A 19,761-nucleotide genomic window follows, 5' to 3' on the forward strand; every position below is an offset into this window, starting at 1 on the left:
GCTTACTATAAGTGGAAGTTTTTCATAAATAGTAGGTTTCCAAAAATAGAAACTTTTGAGAAATAGGAACTTTTCTCGAAAACCGTCACTGTCAATATAGTTGCTATGTTAATAAACATACTTTATGTCAAGTTAGACATTAACTAATCAAACGTTATACCTCAAGGTTGATATCCAGATCACTTACTTTCTTTACTTTCCTTCTTGCGTGGAATACTTCAACTGCTATTTAATGTGAGTTCATCTGCTCCCTTTTTATCTATATTTTTGGGCTGAGAATACATGCGCAACTTTTATAACTGTTTTACACGTATCAACTATTAAAATGTGATATATTGGGCTATGACCAGCAAGTTCCCAACCGACAAGTATAAACGATAACTTGTTACGGGGCAAACTTGAAAGTCTAGTCTAAATATCAGTACCAACTGTTAAAACTATGCTATACCCGGCTATGTCCAACTAAGTCCCTACAGTGATATTTTTAATTGCTGCGGCATTCTTAATTATTGGGGATAGGCCTATCGGGAGTAACGTCCCCGATACATTTGACTAAGTCTTTGTATTACTTGATAATGAAATTAAACGACAAGGACAGAACAACTTGTCACTGGGCAAACAACGTTTAGTCTAAATATCACGCACTGGCATAACTTTTTGATCCTGCAGGAGATCAACTTGACTGGATCTGAGTGATCTACTTATGAAAACAAATCTTGTGGTCTAACACTATTACTGAAATCATTATTTATGACAAACCTATGAACTCACTCAACCTCGTGTTGCCTTTTTAAGCATGTTTATTCTCAGGTACTTAAATATTGCTTCCGCTGTATATCTACTACTTTGATGATGATTGCTTGCTATGTTTGGAGTCTTCATTACATATCATATCAATTAAAGACATATTTATCTTCCGCTGCAAAACTCAACAAAACGTCTCATGTAGAGTCGTTCTCGTTTATACAACTGTGATTTGATATAATTAGTGACGTCATTCTCCCAGGCCCTATTTGGAGGACGTGACATTGCTACACGTGTATCTGCAAACAAAAGAAAAATATATATATTTTTTTATAAATACCTCATTTTTTCACATATTTCTTTCAATATTCTCTCATTATTTCTAAACTTTTTATAAACAAATTTGAATATGCAAGCTTTGTTTACAATTTTCGATATTTGGGAATCGGATAACGAATATGAGTTGGATCTTTTACGAGCATACGCTGAAGATTTAGATGTTGAAGAGGGTGAAAGCTCTACTGAACGAGTTCACATTTTCGAAATTACATTCATAGAGATCGTGAAATTGCATCCAAAACATTACATAAGCACTACTTTGTGGAGTACCCAATGTATCATGAAAAAAATTTTAAAAGACGTTTTCGAATGAGTAAAGCACTATTTTTGTGTAATGATATAATTAATTACGATGTAGAACCTTTACCAAGACATTTTGATTTTTTTTTTGAAAACAATGATGCCCTTGGTCGACAGTGGAAACAGGATGAGACAAATATTGTATTGTTGTGTGCATTTGCACAACATGATAGTCAAGGATAATGGCTACACAATTACCTGGCTCGAAGAAGAATTACTGAGGACTGATGAAGCTAATCCAAACTTTGTAAGGAATCGATCTACAAATCATGCGATAAGAGAACAAGAAATACGAGATAAGGACATTCATACCCAACTTCAACATGATCTCACTGAATGTCGTTATTATTGTGTTTTAGTTTAACTATGTCGTAATTTAATAAAATGAAAGCGTCTTTGCGTTCAATAATAAATGTGTTGTTTAATAAAATTATTATATTATAATTATATCATTTAAACACAAGAAATTTACTGTTGGCAAAAATATTTAATTGTCTAAAGGGTATTTTCATCTTTTCCACATATCCTATTTATTTACTCCATCTGCTTTTGATCTCCCAGAAGCTTCTTGCGATTTTGAGTTTTTTATCTTTAAAATATAGTTAGACTTTTGTACATGGTATAATTAAGGTTGTATAGTCAGCCCTAATTTTGCTCGAGCATTAATTGAAGTTTCTTCGATATGGAGTTAAAAGAGAATATCAAAATGGCAATTCCTAGTGTCGACGGGAAGAGTAAATCCGTATGTACTTTAAAAGTAGAATTTGAATGGAAGCCTCCTCGATGTGTGTGTTATGCTATCTTTAAAACATGTGACTACTACCGATGGAAATTAGCCTAAGGATGAATATTATTTTCAAACGGTTGGCAAGAGAGAAACGAAAGGGGTGACCAAGGTTAATAATTTATAGAAGGCTGGGCTGGTGTGGGAAAGTCAAAGCAAAAATTAGTATACAGGCCAAAAAAGAGAGTGGCCCAAAGTGATGCTAATAATGGCTTGTTCGAATGTTGCACAAGGTGATACTTAAGTGAAGACTCAAAATTCGTTTGGAGTACTAAATACAGATGCATATAACTTGATTAATGAACCAAGCGATGTTGAATCAGATAAAGAAGAAACTGTTGAATTCATGGCGGGGGAAAATGTTGATAAGTTAACAACTACATTTGGCATGAAAAAGGGCTGGTTGTAGTTGTTGTGTCCTTGGTTAGGTGGAACGGCAGGGTCCTTGTGTTTGCTAGTCCTTAGTGTTTGTAGGTCTATCTTATTTTTTTGGTTGTTTGTGAACAGTAAGGCGCGCTTGCGATAGTTGCTCATTTTGTATTTTTATTATTTTTAAAAATTAAATTGCCACATAATGCACATGTTTCACTGAGATATATTGTTGATAATCATATTTTTGATATTACGGATGATTATGAAGATTTTTATGAGTTTTTAAAACACGATGTCTCAAACTAGCCTATTGATATTTATGTTGTCGACAAAGTAACAATGCATCAACCCCAACAAAGCCTAGAAACACTCCAGCCCCAACAAAATCCACAAACACACCATCTCCAAGAAAACCTCCGAACACTCCAGTCTCAATCAAACAAACAAACACACCATCTCCAAGAAAACCTACGTATACACGATTCTGAACCAAACCTAGAAACACACCACTTGGAAGAGGAACATGCTGAAATACCACCTCTAAACACAGAAGATTTTGATTTCTTCAACCATGGCGCAGAGAACGTGCGTAAAATAAAAAAAATAGAGAACCCCGTTTATACCTGTTGTTGCGTCCAGTGATTTGGATGAATCAAGTGACAGAGGAGATCAACATGAAGAAGATTAAGAAAAATAAGATTTATTCTGGAATATGCCAACACTACACAGTCAGCAAGAGGAAGAGCCCGAATTTACGACCCCAATTCCAACCATGTATCAGGTATCTGATGTGATCAAAGTTCGTCAAACGTTTTCGAACAAGGAAGAATTTCTAAACCATCTATTTACAAAATGCCTTGAAGAAAACTTTCAAATTAAGCCTGTAAATTCGGAAAAATCTCGTTACACCGCTAAATGTGTGTTGCCAAATTGTGAGTGGAAATGCAGTGCATACAAAATAAGACACACTGACAACTTTATGGTGAAGAAATTGCATGACGTACACACATGCTCAAGCATACAAATTATGGGAAACAATAAACATGCTACTAAAAAGGTGTTCGGTAGTATTCTTGTGGAATTATTCAAGGCTGCAAATCGAGAGTATGAACCAAATGATATACACGATGATGTAGCCAATCGGTTTAGAGTGAGCATATCATACAATCAAGCATGGAGGGCCAAGTGTCAAGCATTAGATATTCTACGTGGCAGTAGTGATGACTCCTTCTGAATGCTTCTCATTTACCTTCATAACCTTAAGATCCACAACCCAGGAACCATCACCAATGTGGTCACTGACAAAGAAAATAAATTTGTGATGTGTTACATGTTTATTGACGTAGTTGTAAGTAAATGTATATTAGTAAATACTTAATAAAATATGTATACCAGACGCAAGGGCGCAAGGGACAACTTGACCCACGCGCACACAAAGGCGTAAGTCATACCTTGCACCTGACAGATGACACGCAAGGATGCAAGGAATGACTTGCACTCCATGGACGCAAGACGCAAGGAACAGTCTTGCGCTTGGTGCACAATCATCATTATTTGATTTATTGTGAATATTTCATGCAAATTCGATCATTTGTGCAACATGTTCGCCAGATGGTCATCGTCGATGCTGCGCATTTAAAGGGTGGGTACTTGGGTACTAATTTAGTTGTTGTTGCGATGGATGCCAATAATGGAATTTTGCCATTGACTTATGGAATTGGTGAAGGCGAGACAAACAGTGTTTGGTCATGGTTTTTTGGCAACCTAAGAGATCATTTAATGAGTTATGGTATGGCTGATCGTATGTTAGAGAGTACTATTATTTCAGATCATGCTCCTTCAATAGCACACGGTATTGCAAATGTGTTTCCAGAAGCGTTTCACGCTCATTGCGCACGTAATTTGTTCATGAACATCAAAATTAAATCCAACAAGATGAGATACTTCGATTGGCGCTATTGGAAAATGGTTAAGTATTTTCGTGCGTCAGATTTTCAGGATCATCTTGATGTATTTTGAAGGAGATTGAAAGCGTCTTATAAAGTACTAAGTGATGTTGGTTTCAACAAATGGTCCAGAAGTCAAGCTACTCATGTTAGGTATTCTTACCTTACCAGCAACAATGTAGAGTCTATAAACTCTCTATCAAGACATGCTCGCAAGCTACCCGTTTGCATGTTATTGGAATTTTTTCGCACTTCAATACAAGATTGGTATTTCAAACATCGCAACAAATCTATTAGTCTTACTTCACCGGTTACTCCATACGTTGAACGTATACTATCCAAGAGAACAGACAAATCAAGAAGATGGCGAGCATTTCCAATGACAAATGATTTAATAGAGGTGCAAGATGGATAAAAAAGTGGGTTTGTTAATCTGGAAGATAAAACTTATTCATGTGGGCAATGGCAATTATCGGGCATACCTTGCGATCATGTGATTGCAGCAGCACGACTCTTCGGAGTGGAAAATGTTACTTGTTATGTATCACATTGGTTCACGTCTCAAACATATATAAATACGTATTTCGAACACATCCTTTCTCTCCCCCATCGGTCTGAATGGTCAGATCCGGGACCCGAGATTTTGCAAATTATACACCCCCCCCCCCCCAATTCTAAAAAAAAGACAACCTGGATGTCCTAAAGGTAAAAACCGCATACCTTTGTAAGGTGGAGAAACTACAAAAAAGTAAGAACCTGTACTCGTTGCAAAGAACCAGGTCGTTCTCGATCAACATGCCCAGCTGCTTATGACCGAACATGTGAATCAACTTCTCAACATCAAGAAACACAACCTCAATATTCAAAGTTGAAAGAATCTCAGTTTTATCCAACATACGATTTAGGTGGCAATTAGGTTCCGCATGAAGTTTATGTTCATTTTCTGTATTTGTAAGGATGTTTTCGTACCTCATAACACTATTTTCAATGTTTATGTTTATGTTCTGCATTTTTAGAGATTATTTCGGATCTTGTAACATTGTTTTCGATTTTTAGGTGTGATTTCATGTGTGATTTCGCAAACTATTGTAAATACACTAATCACTACTTACACAGGCGCAAGACTAGACTTGAGCCTACAAAAAGGGTCAGGCGGAAGGTAGCAAGACATACCTTGCGCCTGCAAAAAATGGCCACGCACAAAGTCGCAAGAAGCAACTTGAGCCTGCTACAAGTAATGAGGCGTAAAGCCGCAAGGTCAAATTATCTACCTTCTGCCTGTACAATATACATTTTTAAATTTATACAATTTACAACATATACAATTTTAAATACAACATACATATACAGTTATAGTTTATAACATCATTTACCAACTTTTGCTTTCTATGGGCTTGGTGGTAGCATTTCCTGTGTATCAAAGCGTGCTAGAAAGAAGGTCTTAGCCATTCTCAGTCTGTAGTCATCTGCAGCCTTTTTAGGATCTCAAATGTTGGAAATTTTATCCCACCCAAAGATCAACCTGTGACGCCCCGTACAAAACCATCGTGTACGATTCGTCAACAACAGGATCTTTACACTGTCAAATACTACATGCTGTTTGAAAACCAGTTTTTCATTCATAAAAAGATAGCGTTTACAAAAGATAACCTGACACAAAGGTCGTTACAAAGTCATTATTTGAAAATAACATAAGTTATGAATGCAAGATAAAAGTTTCATGATTGAGATATCTCTAAGTAATGCAGCGGAAATCTAACACAACAGGTCCATAACAGCAAGTCTATAACACCAAGACAACAATTTTAACAGCGGAAGCAACATCGTCTAAGCACCTGAGAAATACACGCTTAAAAGTCAACACGAATGTTGGTGAACTATAGTTTGTAAACAGTAAAGTAATGTAGACCACGAGTTATCGTATTCAAAATAGTATGAAAAGTATATGCTTATCCGTGGGCACCCAGTAACCAACTTAACGTAATAGTAATACCCCCTAAAAGTACACTTGGCGAGTGCGTATGTCCTCGAAGTATCAAACACCCGTTAAATGCTAGTGCGACTAGCCCGAGTGGGGATGTCAAACCCTATGGATCCATATCTAATATTCGCTTTCACCGGTTCAAAACCAATGATTAAATGTTACCGTGCTAAGGGGAAAGTTTATGTCGTTATATAACCCACACATATGTAAAGTTTAAGTTCTCGTGTCAAGTAAGTAAAACATAAAAAGCGCATGTATTCTCAGTCCCAAAAATAGATAAGTAGAAAAAGGGAAGCTATAACTCACAGTGAATAAGCAGTAAAAGTCGATATGAAACGTATGCCGGTAGTAAGTCAGTCCGAAAGGTCGTCAACCTAAGTCAAAGGTTACTAGGTCAGTATGTTGTCCCAAAAGGTTTAAAAGTGAACAAATTAAGTTTAAGTGTCATCATCATCATCATTCATCATCATAAAAGCTAAGTAAATTTGACAAGAATAGAGATCGAAACAATAGGCTAACTTCGGTCAGATGCTACGACCGCTATACAAAACGAAAAGATGCGTAGTCAGTGGCTATGGCTCCGTATATGAGTCGTCTAACCGCTGACCAAATTTCAGAACCTAACTCGTCTACGTTTGACCGTGTCAACGGTTTAAGTGCGAGTAGGTCAGAAATTTTAGAACAACGTTACAAAGGCGTAGTGACTTTCGGAGGGCTATAAATCCTAAACCGTATATCGGATTAAGACGAGGCCTAAACGAAAAGTCATCTACTCGAAATGAACTAACTGAAATTCAATTTTCTAGAAGTCTAGGAATTTGATCAGATCCCGAAAATCAGTAAACAAGTGCTCCGGTGGGGTTCTTGGTGCTTGATGCTCATCACGGTTCTCATCCTTGATGCTTGTAAGCTTCAAGTGTACAACTCTCTGATGGGTTAGCATCACCTTGACCAAGATTCAACTATCAACACACAATATGTTAAGACAAAGTAAGAACACAACTCATTTAAGAGTCTTAGATAGATGATGAACCAAGGTTACATCATATCCTTAGTCTTAACACAAATACAAATTCTATTTACAACTAAAGCTACAAACTTTACTTCAATCAAACAAATAAGAACACAATCTTAATCAAATGAAGTGATGGAACTCTAAGCTAGAGAGCTTGGATCCTTTTCATACAACTTATAAGATTACAAAGCTAGAAAGCTTGAATCTTTGGTGTTCTTGAAGATCTTGAAGCATAAAGCTTAGATCTTTAAGTTACATGAAGACCATAAACACAAGTTTGATCTTTATAACAAAGTAATGAGATCATAAGTTAGAAAACTTAAATCCAACAAAAGATATGAAGATTCAAAGCTAGAAAGCTTGAATCTTGGTTGTTCTTGAAGATCTTAAAGCATAAAGCTTGGATCTTTAAGTTACATGAAGATTACAAACACAAGTTTGAATCTTTATAACAAAATAACAAGATTAAAGCTAAAAGATTTAGATCTACAAAATAGGTGAAGATTCAAAGCTAGAAAGCTTGAATCTTCCATGTTCTTGAAAGATTCAAATCCATGTTTGAATCTTCAAGATGTAATCAAGATCAAAAGCTAAAAAGCTAGACCCATGATGATGATGATGATGAATGCGTGAAAGAGAAGAGAAGAAGAGGAAGAAAAATCAAATACTTACACTTTTTAGAGAGAGAAAGACTAGAGAAAGAATTAGAGAGTAAGTATTTGTAAAATGCAAATGAGAGCAAGTGTAAAATGGATGGAATAAGACTTGTATTTATAGGTGGTGAGGTGAGGGAGGGGGTGTTTAGGCCGTGGGATTAGAGGGGGGATAAGGGGGACACCTTTTTACTTTTTGGTTAATGGTTGTCTAAAGTTGGTGCTTATGTTAGGATCTCATGCAACATTAAGGATAATACTTGACAAAAATGCTAGTATGTTCCCTTCATTAAATGGACATTTATCTTACTTATTAATGGGTCACTAGTTATTTATAATTGGGCTAATTAAATAGTCCACTAGCTAGTGTAGGGTGGGCTAAGGTCCAAAAAGGTAGAAAGTCCAACAAGACTAACTAGTATGCTCTAGTAAATTACTAAGCGTAATTAAGCATCCAAAAACCCAAGTAATTGTTATTCTAAAATAACAATTAGTATTTTGTAGTCATAATATTCCGATTACGACAAAAGTTAAACGTGTAGGTAGTACGCAGTTCGCAGTTCGCTAAAAACGTCAAGTAACACTAACGGTCATAAAGGCTTCCGGGGGTTAAGTTAAGTAACCTACGTACTTAAAGGAACATTTTAATATATAAACGAAAGTAATCCATATGTTGAAAGTTCCCAGAGCATAATATAGTTCAGTACGCACAAATACGCAGTTTCGCGAAAACACAAAGCACAAAAGCAAGTCGAAAAAGTCGGGTCGTTACACAACCTCTCCATATGGATGCACACCCAAACACTACAGTCCTCATTACCACCACTCTGCACTGGCACGACTGGTGCTACCTCGGTCATGAGCTATATACTCTCCAAGTTTTCCAAGTAATCAACAATCCAGGGGTCTTGCTTTTAGTTAAAGTAGTCAATTGCTTTCAAGTAGATAGGCAATTAATCTCCCATATCTTTGGTGACCGTGGCCAATTCTTTATCCGCAATATCGGGTAAACTATCATATACCCATATCTTTTGTTCTTCCAAGTTCTACACAAGGAGAATAAAGTGATCAACATCTACAAAGTGAATGGGGGATCAAAATCTGCAAAATAAACACAATATTAGTCAAACTAATAAAGGCGCAAGGTCGCAAGGGACACCTTACGCCTGCTCTTAAAACATAGCGCAAAGCCAGCTTGCTACCAGACCAACCATCAGGCGCAAGGTCGCAAGACTGGACCTTGCGTGTGGTCTTTACACACAGCACAAGCAAGCTTGCTACCAGACCAAAGACCAGGTGCAAGGTGGCAAGGGACACCTTGCGCCTGGTCTTAACTCATAGCGGAAGCCAGCTTGATACATACCTGACCAACCATCAGGCGCAAGGTCTCAAGACTGGACCTTGCGCCTGTTTCAGATCAACACAATACATAATATAAAAATGACCACAATTAGCCCAAGATGGATATATCTCATCACTACCATCCCCTAGTTCAATCAGATACATATAATCAGGAGGATTCTCCCATGTGATGGCCACTTCTCCGTTTTTCTCCGATTCTACCCGTTTCTCATTCTTCGTTTGTGTATAATCATAAAAAGACTGAAACCTTACAAGCCCAGAAAGGAAACCCAATGACATCACAGTCCATCGAGAACTACAAGCAAATGAGTCAATAGGGAAAATAGGAGTGGAATACTAGCTGGCTCGGGGGAGAACCCTCTGACGATATTTCAACATAAGTGTAGCCCATCCATCAATATGCTAAAACTGTGATCAAATAAATATGTTAGAATAGAAATTAACGGTAACTGAGTTTTCTAAGAATTAACAAATTAGGAAGAAACTTACTAAGTTTTCCAAGTAACAGAAATATCCAAGACCAAGTAACCTGATCCAAAACTCAGCTGTGAGGTAAATAAAATTTTCACTCTGATAAATGAACATGCACAACGTTTCTTGCTTATTTTCCGCCATACTCTTCAGATCTTTTGAAGGGCCAATGTGCTTTCTACCATCTCTCTAAGCATTAGGTGGTGGTGGTTGTAGAGTTCCTTGTTCATTCACTAGTTTGTCCGCCATCGACCAAACTTCCTCATCATTAAGCCAATCCTTTTGCGACCTTTTACGCTTTTTCATAATTAGCGGCTTATCAACCCCAGTTTCTTCAACATTCGGGTAAGGCTGTTATTTTTCTTGTTGTTTTTCAGTATCTAGATTAATCACATCTTCACCCTCAGCCTCAGATGACACCTTCACTCTTTTCACTTTCCGAGCAACATCATCTGGCAGCTGTAATATCAGAAAAACAGTCAGTAAACAAGGCGCAAGGGCGCAAGGTACATCTTGCGCGTAACTCACAGACGCAACATAGACCTTGCGGCTCTCTTATCAATGATGCGCAAGATCGCAAGACTAGACCTTGCGCCTCATTTGTCAACGATGCCCAAGGTCACAAGAATGGACCTTGCGCCTCATTTTTAACACATAAAGTCTGTAACAATAAAAAAATACTGAAAGTCAAATTAAGGTATAAGAAAATAGAGGTAGACTAACCTTCTCGATGGGTTTTCTGTAGCGCGGTGTTGTGAAAGGGGAGCTTAATACACATGTTGGCCGTCGATCTCTCATTCCACGTCTAATCCGTGGAGCTGATTTGTCATTTTCATTGTCTGAGAGCGATCGACCATAAAAGGTATCATCTTGATGTTGTTCTTGTTTGGATAGTCGTCTTTCTTGTTCAGCTATACGTTTCTCTTGTTCTGAAAAAAGTTTTGAGAAACGTTCATCTTGATCCGTTAGTTATTTTCTACACTGTTGCAACTCTTTTTCTTGCCTGTCTAATCGTTTCACCAATGAAGTGTATAATTCTATCGCATCAGTAGAAATGGGTGTTTGAGATTGAGATTGAGACTGTTGTTCTCCACCACCAAGTTCCTCAACATTAAGTTCAGCTTCAACAGGTTCTTCAACTTCCTCATCAACTTCTGCCCCTTCAAAGTATTGGCAACTTTTTATCCACCACTGTCAACCACTCTCAATCATAGTGGGTTGCAAAGTACGAAAAAGTCTTTTTTTCTTCGGACTATTATCCTGCACAAACAACGGTAAAATTAGAAATAGAGGCGCAAGGGCGCAAGATGAACCTTGCGCCATTATTTGACGAGACGCAAGGTCGCAAGACTAATATTGCATATCGTTAATGATGACACAAGTCTACTCTTGCGCTACCCATAAGCCATAAGAGGCAGGCGCAAGGGCGCAAGAGGATACCTTACGTAATAATTTTAACGAGGCGCAAGGTCGCAAGCCACTACTTGTGCCACATTACTGAAGACGCAAGTCTATTATTGCACAGCCTACAAAATCCAGGCGCAATGTCGCAAGAGGGGACCTTGCGTCCCAGTTACAAGGGGTACGCAAGGACGCAAGGGAAATCTTGCGCCCATTCCAGTAGCAATTTTACTCTTTATTCATCGAGCACCAAGTTCAGAATAATTTAAATTATAAAAAATACTAACCATTTTTTTAGTTTATGCAGGTACTCAGTGACTGAAAAAGACTCAGCCGATGAACGTTTCCAAAATAAGGCCCTCGGTACTCCAGTCTTGTCCGTCTTGTGGGAAAAACTTTTAATGGTTCGTCGATATGCCTCAAGAATCCAAATCTACGAAATTTAACAATATACAATTCAAATGTTAATAATCCAAATAATATAAAATTATTTAATTTTTATTTTTATTATTAATATTTACCTTAAATGACCACATAAAATCCGCCAAAGTATAACCCTTTCCGACCTCTAACTGGGTTCTCCGAGCTTCAAAGCCATCTCTAATTACGGGGTAAGTAGCATCCCAAATACGATTACCCCATAGGTACTCATTCAATTTATCAAAGTCTTCGACTAACCATAGGTACTTTTTGCTCACCATATGAATCCCTTGCTTACCCATAAATGCTCTTTCGACAATCAAAATAATTGCTAGTCGTACGACATTTTTGTCACTAACCATAACACCACCATTATATAAAAGGTTTTGGATATCAGTAATTGTAATGTTAGCATTATTTTTACGTTTTGGGAAATAACGTCGTCTAATCGGTGGTGTTTTTGCATCATAACTACGAGGGATGTAATGTGCCATGTCCATCCGACGACTAAACCTAAAATCCGTGACGAGACAACATTCCCGCCTACCAAATCTAATCTGGAAATTGGGACGGAAAGTAAACCATATTTCCTCATCCTCAGCTGGGTACTTTTCTTCTAGTCCTGTCGGCCAATCACTTTTTCTTTGGAGCATTTCATGTACAAGTCCGGAATCATTGCCCGTGTAAAGACGATCTAACCTGTGACGACCCGGAAATTTCCGACTAAATTTAAACTTATTCTTAATATGATTCTGACACGATAAGCAAAAGTCTGTTAGGTTGAGTCTCAAAAACTTTGAACTATGTTTAATATATTCATTTGACCTTCGACTGCTCTCGGCGATTCACGAACAAATAATTGTAAATAGAAGTATTATTATAATTAGAATTATTATGAGTAATATTATTGGTATCACTAATAACATTATTATTATCATTGTTATTATTATTAAAGACTATTAAATTTGTTAAAATCATTATTTTTGTTATTATTAATAACATCATATTATTATTTTTATTACTGTTATCATTATTAATGTCAATACTAGTATTATTAATATTATTATTAATATTATTATTATTATTATTATTATTAATTTTGATTATTATTATGATTATTTATTATTATTATTATTATATTTATCAAAATTATTAGTATTATTAATATCATTAATATCATTATAGTTATTATTGTTAGGAAATAATACAATCTATTATTAATATCATTAATAAAATTGGTATTTCTATTATTAGTACAAATCAGTATTTAAATTATTATTAATTAGTATTATTAATATTATTACTCATATATATTTATTAATCATTTAAAAATTAATTATATGATCTATAAAAAAAAAACAGAAGAAGGAATCGATTCAGTTTCAAGTAACTGTCAAACCTGTTGCTAATTTTTGTTCTTGTCTTTGAAATTATTACCTGTCGAAATCACAAGCATAGATACAACCAAAATCTGTTGCAAGTCTTAATCTGCATTTTTATTTAGTTTCTTTTTTCTGATTGAATTAGTCGACCCTATTATTTCTATAAATCAAATTAGCACCCACAGATATTTAGCAATACTGGTAGACATTCTACCCTCTCTATCGATTACAATAAATTTAAACATGTCTCAATTATAAATTTTAAACAGAAACTTTGTAAAAAGCTCGATATACCCTGTTATTGAACCCAAACCATCAAAAACCGATTTCATATCAAATTCCAAAATGTGTTAATGCGGTTCTGTTATAAATCTTCCACTTAAAATATCTGGAAGGTTTCAGGTTCCAAATCGTCTTATCGAATGCTAATTTTTGAGTCAAATTTCAATTTCAAAAAGTCAACCTAATGTTCTTCATCAAAATTCAGATTCGTTTTTGTGTTTCAAGCTAAATTGATGAGTCCTAAAGTTTTTAGAGATGAATTAAAAACTATTTCATGTTGTAAGTTGTATCTAAAACGCCTTTAATCTCAAAATCACTAAATGAGTTTTTTTTTTCTTTCTTCGAACAGCAGGCCTGTTCTTCATAATTTTTTTATTTTGTTTTATATAAATACAATTTAATATCAATGGTTAAATTATATTCCTAATAATCTAATTAACTTGGATAAATGAATTGAAAGGGGTATAGATCCTTGGTCGATTAATTAATTGAAGAAGAAGACAGGAAATAGAAAACAGTAATAAATAAATACCGAGTGGTATGATATCAGAAAAATTGAAATGGAGCATTGGTTTGGTTGATTGTTGTGTGAGCGAGTGGTCTCGAGTTCGAGCCCCGGCAGTGGTGTATTTCTTTTTAAAATGTGTCTTCAAAGGTTGTACTTTAAACTTATTATTATTATTATTATTATTATTATTATTATTATTATTATTATTATTATTATTATTATTATTATTATTATTATTATTATTATTATTATTATTATTATTATTATTATTGTTATTATTATTATTATTGTTATGTTAGTTAGTATTATCATGATTTTTTTTAAATATAGTTTAGATTATTATCATTAAAAGAAGTATTATAATTATCATTAATATTATTTTCATAAGTATTATTATTATAATAATTATCATCACTAATATTAATAATAAGATTTTTATTACTATTATTATTATAAGTATTATTATTATTATTAGTACTATCAATTAGGTTATTATTGGTAATAGCATTACGATTGAAACCGTTATCATTGATATTAACATTTATATTATTATAGTTATTATTATTATTACCAGCATGATTATGGTGACCATTATTACTAAAAGTAACATTTTTATTAATAATAGTATTAGAATTATCATTTAACATCAATATTAGTATTATCATTACTATGACTATTAAAACTTCTAATAAAATCATCATTTTTTTATTATAAAAATCACCATTATTATTAAAAGTATTATTTTTATGAAAACTAAGATGTTATCTTATCATTATTATTATCATTACTTTTATTATTACTAACATTACTTTTATTAGTATTATCAAAACTATTAATATCAATATCATTACTAAAAATCTAATTATTAGTATTATTATTATTATCATAAAAAGATACAAATTTTATTTACTATTATTGATATTATCATATCAAATAAATAACTAAATAAGGATGTATTTAATACATATCACAAAAACACTAATATTTTCATACTAAATACAAAATTATTTATCTAAGGTATATAAAACAAATATAGTTAATCTATTTATTAATAAAACATACAATACACTAAAATAACCATTAATAATAATACATAAACTTGTTCTACTACGATTATATGTTTTAATATATATAATTGATATATGTTCGTGAATCCGAGGCCAACCCTACTTTTGTTCAATGTCGTCACATGTATTTTTACTACAAAATACATTAGGTGAGTTTCATTTGCTCCCTTTTTAAATGCTTTTGCAATATATATTTTCGGGACTGAGAATACGTGCGCAACTTTTATAAATGTTTTACGAAATAGACACAAGTAATCGAAACTACATTATATGGTTGAATGATCGAAGCCGAATATGCCCCTTTTGCTTGGTAGCCTAAGAATTAGGGAACATCACTAATTTTGAGAATTAGTGCACACCTAATTGATGCGAATCCTAAAGATAGATCTATTGGGCCTAACGAACCCCATCCAAAGTACCGGATGCTTTAGTACTTCGATGTTGTTTTATATCATGTCCGAAGGATTTCTCGGAATGATGGGGGATATTCTTATATGCATCTTGTTAATGTCGGTTACTAGGTGTTCAATCCATATGAAAGATATTTTTGTCTCTATGCATGGGACGTTTATTTATGAGAACTGAAAATATAAAATCTCGTGGTCTATTAAAATGATGGAAATGATTATTTATGTTAAACTAATGAACTCACCAACCTTTTAGTTGACACTTTAAAGCATGTTTATTCTCAGGTATGAAAGAAATCTTCCACTGTGCATTTGCTCGTATTAGAGATATTACTTGGAGTCATTCATGACATATTTCAAAAGACGTTGCATTCGAGTCGTCGAGTTCATCAAGATTATTACTAAGTCAATTATAGTTGGATATATTATGAAATGGTATGCATGCCGTCAAATTTCGATGTAAAGCAAGTTTGTCTTTTAAAAACGAATGCAATGTTTGTAAAATGTATCATATAGAGGTCAAGTACCTCGCGATGTAATCAACTATTGTGAATCGTTTGTAATCGATATGGACTTCGTCTAGATGGATTAGGACGGGTCTCTACATAACCAAGGACCAAACCATGTGCCCCTAAAAATATTTTGTTGATTATTCATTAATGCCTTGACCTGAGGTATAACATATTGTCAACTTCGTTTTCACATATCCCTGAAACAGTCAGTGTTCAGCAAAAATCAAAAGACGCAAGGACGCAAGATATACCTTGCGTCTAGGTGATCAATGAGACATAAGGGCGCAAGGTACACCTTGCACCATAGTTTTTTAACAGAGCGCAAGGACCCAAGATATTCCGTGCACCTTGTCCAGTTTACAGTTTTGTGCCAATTCCACAATCGTGTTCCAGTTTTTTTAGATGTTAAATACCATACATTTTTACTTACACACATCACTACAATTTCAATACAAAAACATCATCAACCTCGTTGATGCATTACATCGAACATTTGGTGTGCAAAATAACTTAAAAATAACTTTTGAAAGATAAAAGTTTAATTAAACAAGTATAGTTAAGATTTAGAACTAACCTAATCTTGTGACATCTTGATGAAGATTTTTGTTAACTTTTGATCTATTCCTTGAACTCAGGTCGAAAATGGTGATTTTTGGTGAGATGTCGAGATGGAGGAGATGATGTGGTGGTTGCGATGGTGTGGTGGCTGAAATGGTGATGGTGATGGTGATGGTGTTGGTGATGGTCAGAAGGTGGGTCGCAAGGCAGGATGGGTCGCAAAAGCTCTAGTTGTCGTAATCGTCGTATGTCGCAAGGAGGGTCGCAAGGTAGCTGTGGGTGTGATTGTGTGTGTTTGTGTGTAGATTTGACCTAATTTAATAAGACTAACGCGCAAGGTCGCAAGGCGCAAGGGCGCAAGTCGCAAGGTGTCTTGCGCCTTGCGCGGGCGGTTAGTCAAATTTTTTTGGGTTCCAGGTCAAAAACTACTAAACAAATGGGTAAATAGGTGATAAGCCCTTCATGAAAGATTTGCCAGTGCGAATTGAAAACGCAAAATGAAAACGTGAAACGAAAACGTGAAACGAAAATGCGGGCTAGCCAAAAACGCGAACCAAAAACACGAATCAAAAACGTGAATCGAAAACGCTAATCGAAAACGTGAAATGAAAAGCTGAAGAAATATATAGAACAATTATTAACACCAGGAATCTTGTTAATCTAACAAGAATCCAATCAATCTCACGGAGATTATGAACGAATGAAAAACCAAAAATCAACAATTTGATGATAACACAATAATCTGTTTACACATATAACAAATTCATCAACTAGATGAACAATAACCAAAACCACAAACTTTGATTTTAACAATTTGTTTAACTGAGAGAATACAGAAAATAAGAACGAGAGCAGAATGAATTAACCCTAACCCTAGAAACTGCTATTTATACTAACATAAACCGACTTTATGAAATATCCAGAAATAATACTCTCAGTTTGAATAATGGCATATTTAGCCCTTGGAATAACTCAAACTCAACTATGTCCCTCCTATGTATCTTTCAAGTTAACCCCCATATCAGATATGTTGATTAAACATGAAAAATACGAGATGCACAAAGAGTTTGAGTGTCATAACCCGACCTTAACCATAAGGACGAATACAATAACATATGATTTCATCGCGAGGTATTGATCTCTATATGCGACATTTTTCAAAAACTGCATTCGTTTTTACAATACAAACCATAACTTTTATTACAAATACAAGGTTTAAACAACATAATAATGATTATCGTTTAGCGATAATCTTAGACTTACAAACTTTACATGTGATAATAACAATACGATTTCCAACATATTTTACATTACAAATCCTCCGATATGCAGTTTTATTTTTGACACAAATATGCATACTCAAGATCTTGCTTAAATTCAACATGTTGCAGCGGAAGCTTTTAGTTATCACCTGAGAATAAACATGCTTAAAACGTCAACATAAAGTTGGTGAGATATAGGTTTAATGCTGGCAGCGTTATAAATATAGACCACAAGATTTCATATATAAACGTTTTAATAAAAATATTCTAAGTTGTTGAGCACTTGATAACCATACTTAACATTTAATCAACGTCGCATATTCCCTTTATTATGAAATCTTACTACACCGTACCAAGTGTAGTCACCGAAACGAAGTACTGTGCAACCGTTGAATACTGGTCGTCCAGTCCGGTTGGGGTTGTCAGGCCCGATAGATCTATCAACAGGATTCGCGTTTACAATACCTCATGTAAATAATAGTTACCAAGTTACAGGGAAGTATGCCAGTGGTACAACTCAACGTAGAATATATATTTTTAATCACTTGTGTCCATAACGTAAATCATAAAATGCATGTATTCTCATCCCGAAATATTTAGAGTTTAAAAGTGGGACTATATACTCACTTTTGTCTTGAAGGTATTTAACTCGACTTGGTCTCCGATAGATATCACGAACCTAACCATATATATAATATATCAACATATTTTCTTTTCAAGTAATTGTTACACATATATATATATATACTTTTAATACTTTTAATATTTTCTTAGTCCGTAGTTAGCAGTCCGATGTTAGTGGTCCACAATTAGTTGCTTAAATAAAATAAATAAAGACCCCATCGTATTCGTATTGATCAGAATTAATCTTGACCCATGGTACCATGTTGTCAAATGACGTGTTGCGTACATAAAGTACCGTGTTGTCAAATGACATGTTGCGTACAATCATGAGGTCTTATGATTAATCTTCTCGTGTTGTTTACGGGTGGTCCTGAAATATATAAAATCAAATCATAAGTAAATATATATTAAATATTATGTTAATTAGCCAAGATATGATTAATCCGATTTTGTCATAATATGATATATTACAGGTCTTGAAGTGTTTTTAAAAATCAAATTAGAAGGATCTATTTAGTTTGCGAACAAGTTTGAAATCACTCAAACTATGTTCTTGTTGTTAAAATTTTATAACACAAAATAAGATAGCTATATAAATATGAATCGAATAAGGTTATGAATAAGGTTACTACCTCAAGTTACTTGGACAAAGCTACTGAAAAAGGTAAGAAAAATCTTGGAATCAAAAGAGTGGTGGAGTGGGATTGAAAGATTGGAAGTAATCTCCTTGAAATCGGATGACTATATTGATACGTTCTTGAGTAGGTAAATGAAGAGAGATTAGGGAGTGAATTAACTTGAAAGAAAATTGGAATGTGTGTGTTCAAAATAGCATGATTATGGGATGGATATATAGGAGATTTAGTTTGTTTTCTTGCACAAAAGTCACACATGAGGTTAAATGGCTGGTTCCCACATGTAACATCATGTCTAGTGGCTGATCATTGAAGTTTATTGTTGATATATACCAATAGTAAATACGTATAGAAGCTGGGTATGATACGGTTACATATACCCTAGATATACTTGTAGAAATTTTGAGGAATCGGAACGAGAATTCAAATATGGACGGGTTTATAACTGTAAAAGAGGCTCAAAACTGGGCTTTTATTTTTGGGTCAAACCGGGCCAAAATAAAATTTTAAGACATTTTTAATAAAGCAATGTTAGCCCAAAAAAAAAAGCCACTGGACCCCGCTTATCGGGGGCGCTGCCCCCGAACCCCCGTCATAATCAAGATAAGTTCAAACAAGTGTGCACTCCACACTTCCCCAAACTTGTTCGATATTTATCAAGATTATTTTGGTTACAAATTAATCCCATTACACTTAAATCATATTGGTGACATAGATCACCAACACATTATAT

This window comes from Rutidosis leptorrhynchoides, chromosome 3 (genome assembly GCF_046630445.1).
Source record: "Rutidosis leptorrhynchoides isolate AG116_Rl617_1_P2 chromosome 3, CSIRO_AGI_Rlap_v1, whole genome shotgun sequence".
Taxonomy (NCBI): Eukaryota; Viridiplantae; Streptophyta; class Magnoliopsida; order Asterales; family Asteraceae; genus Rutidosis; species Rutidosis leptorrhynchoides.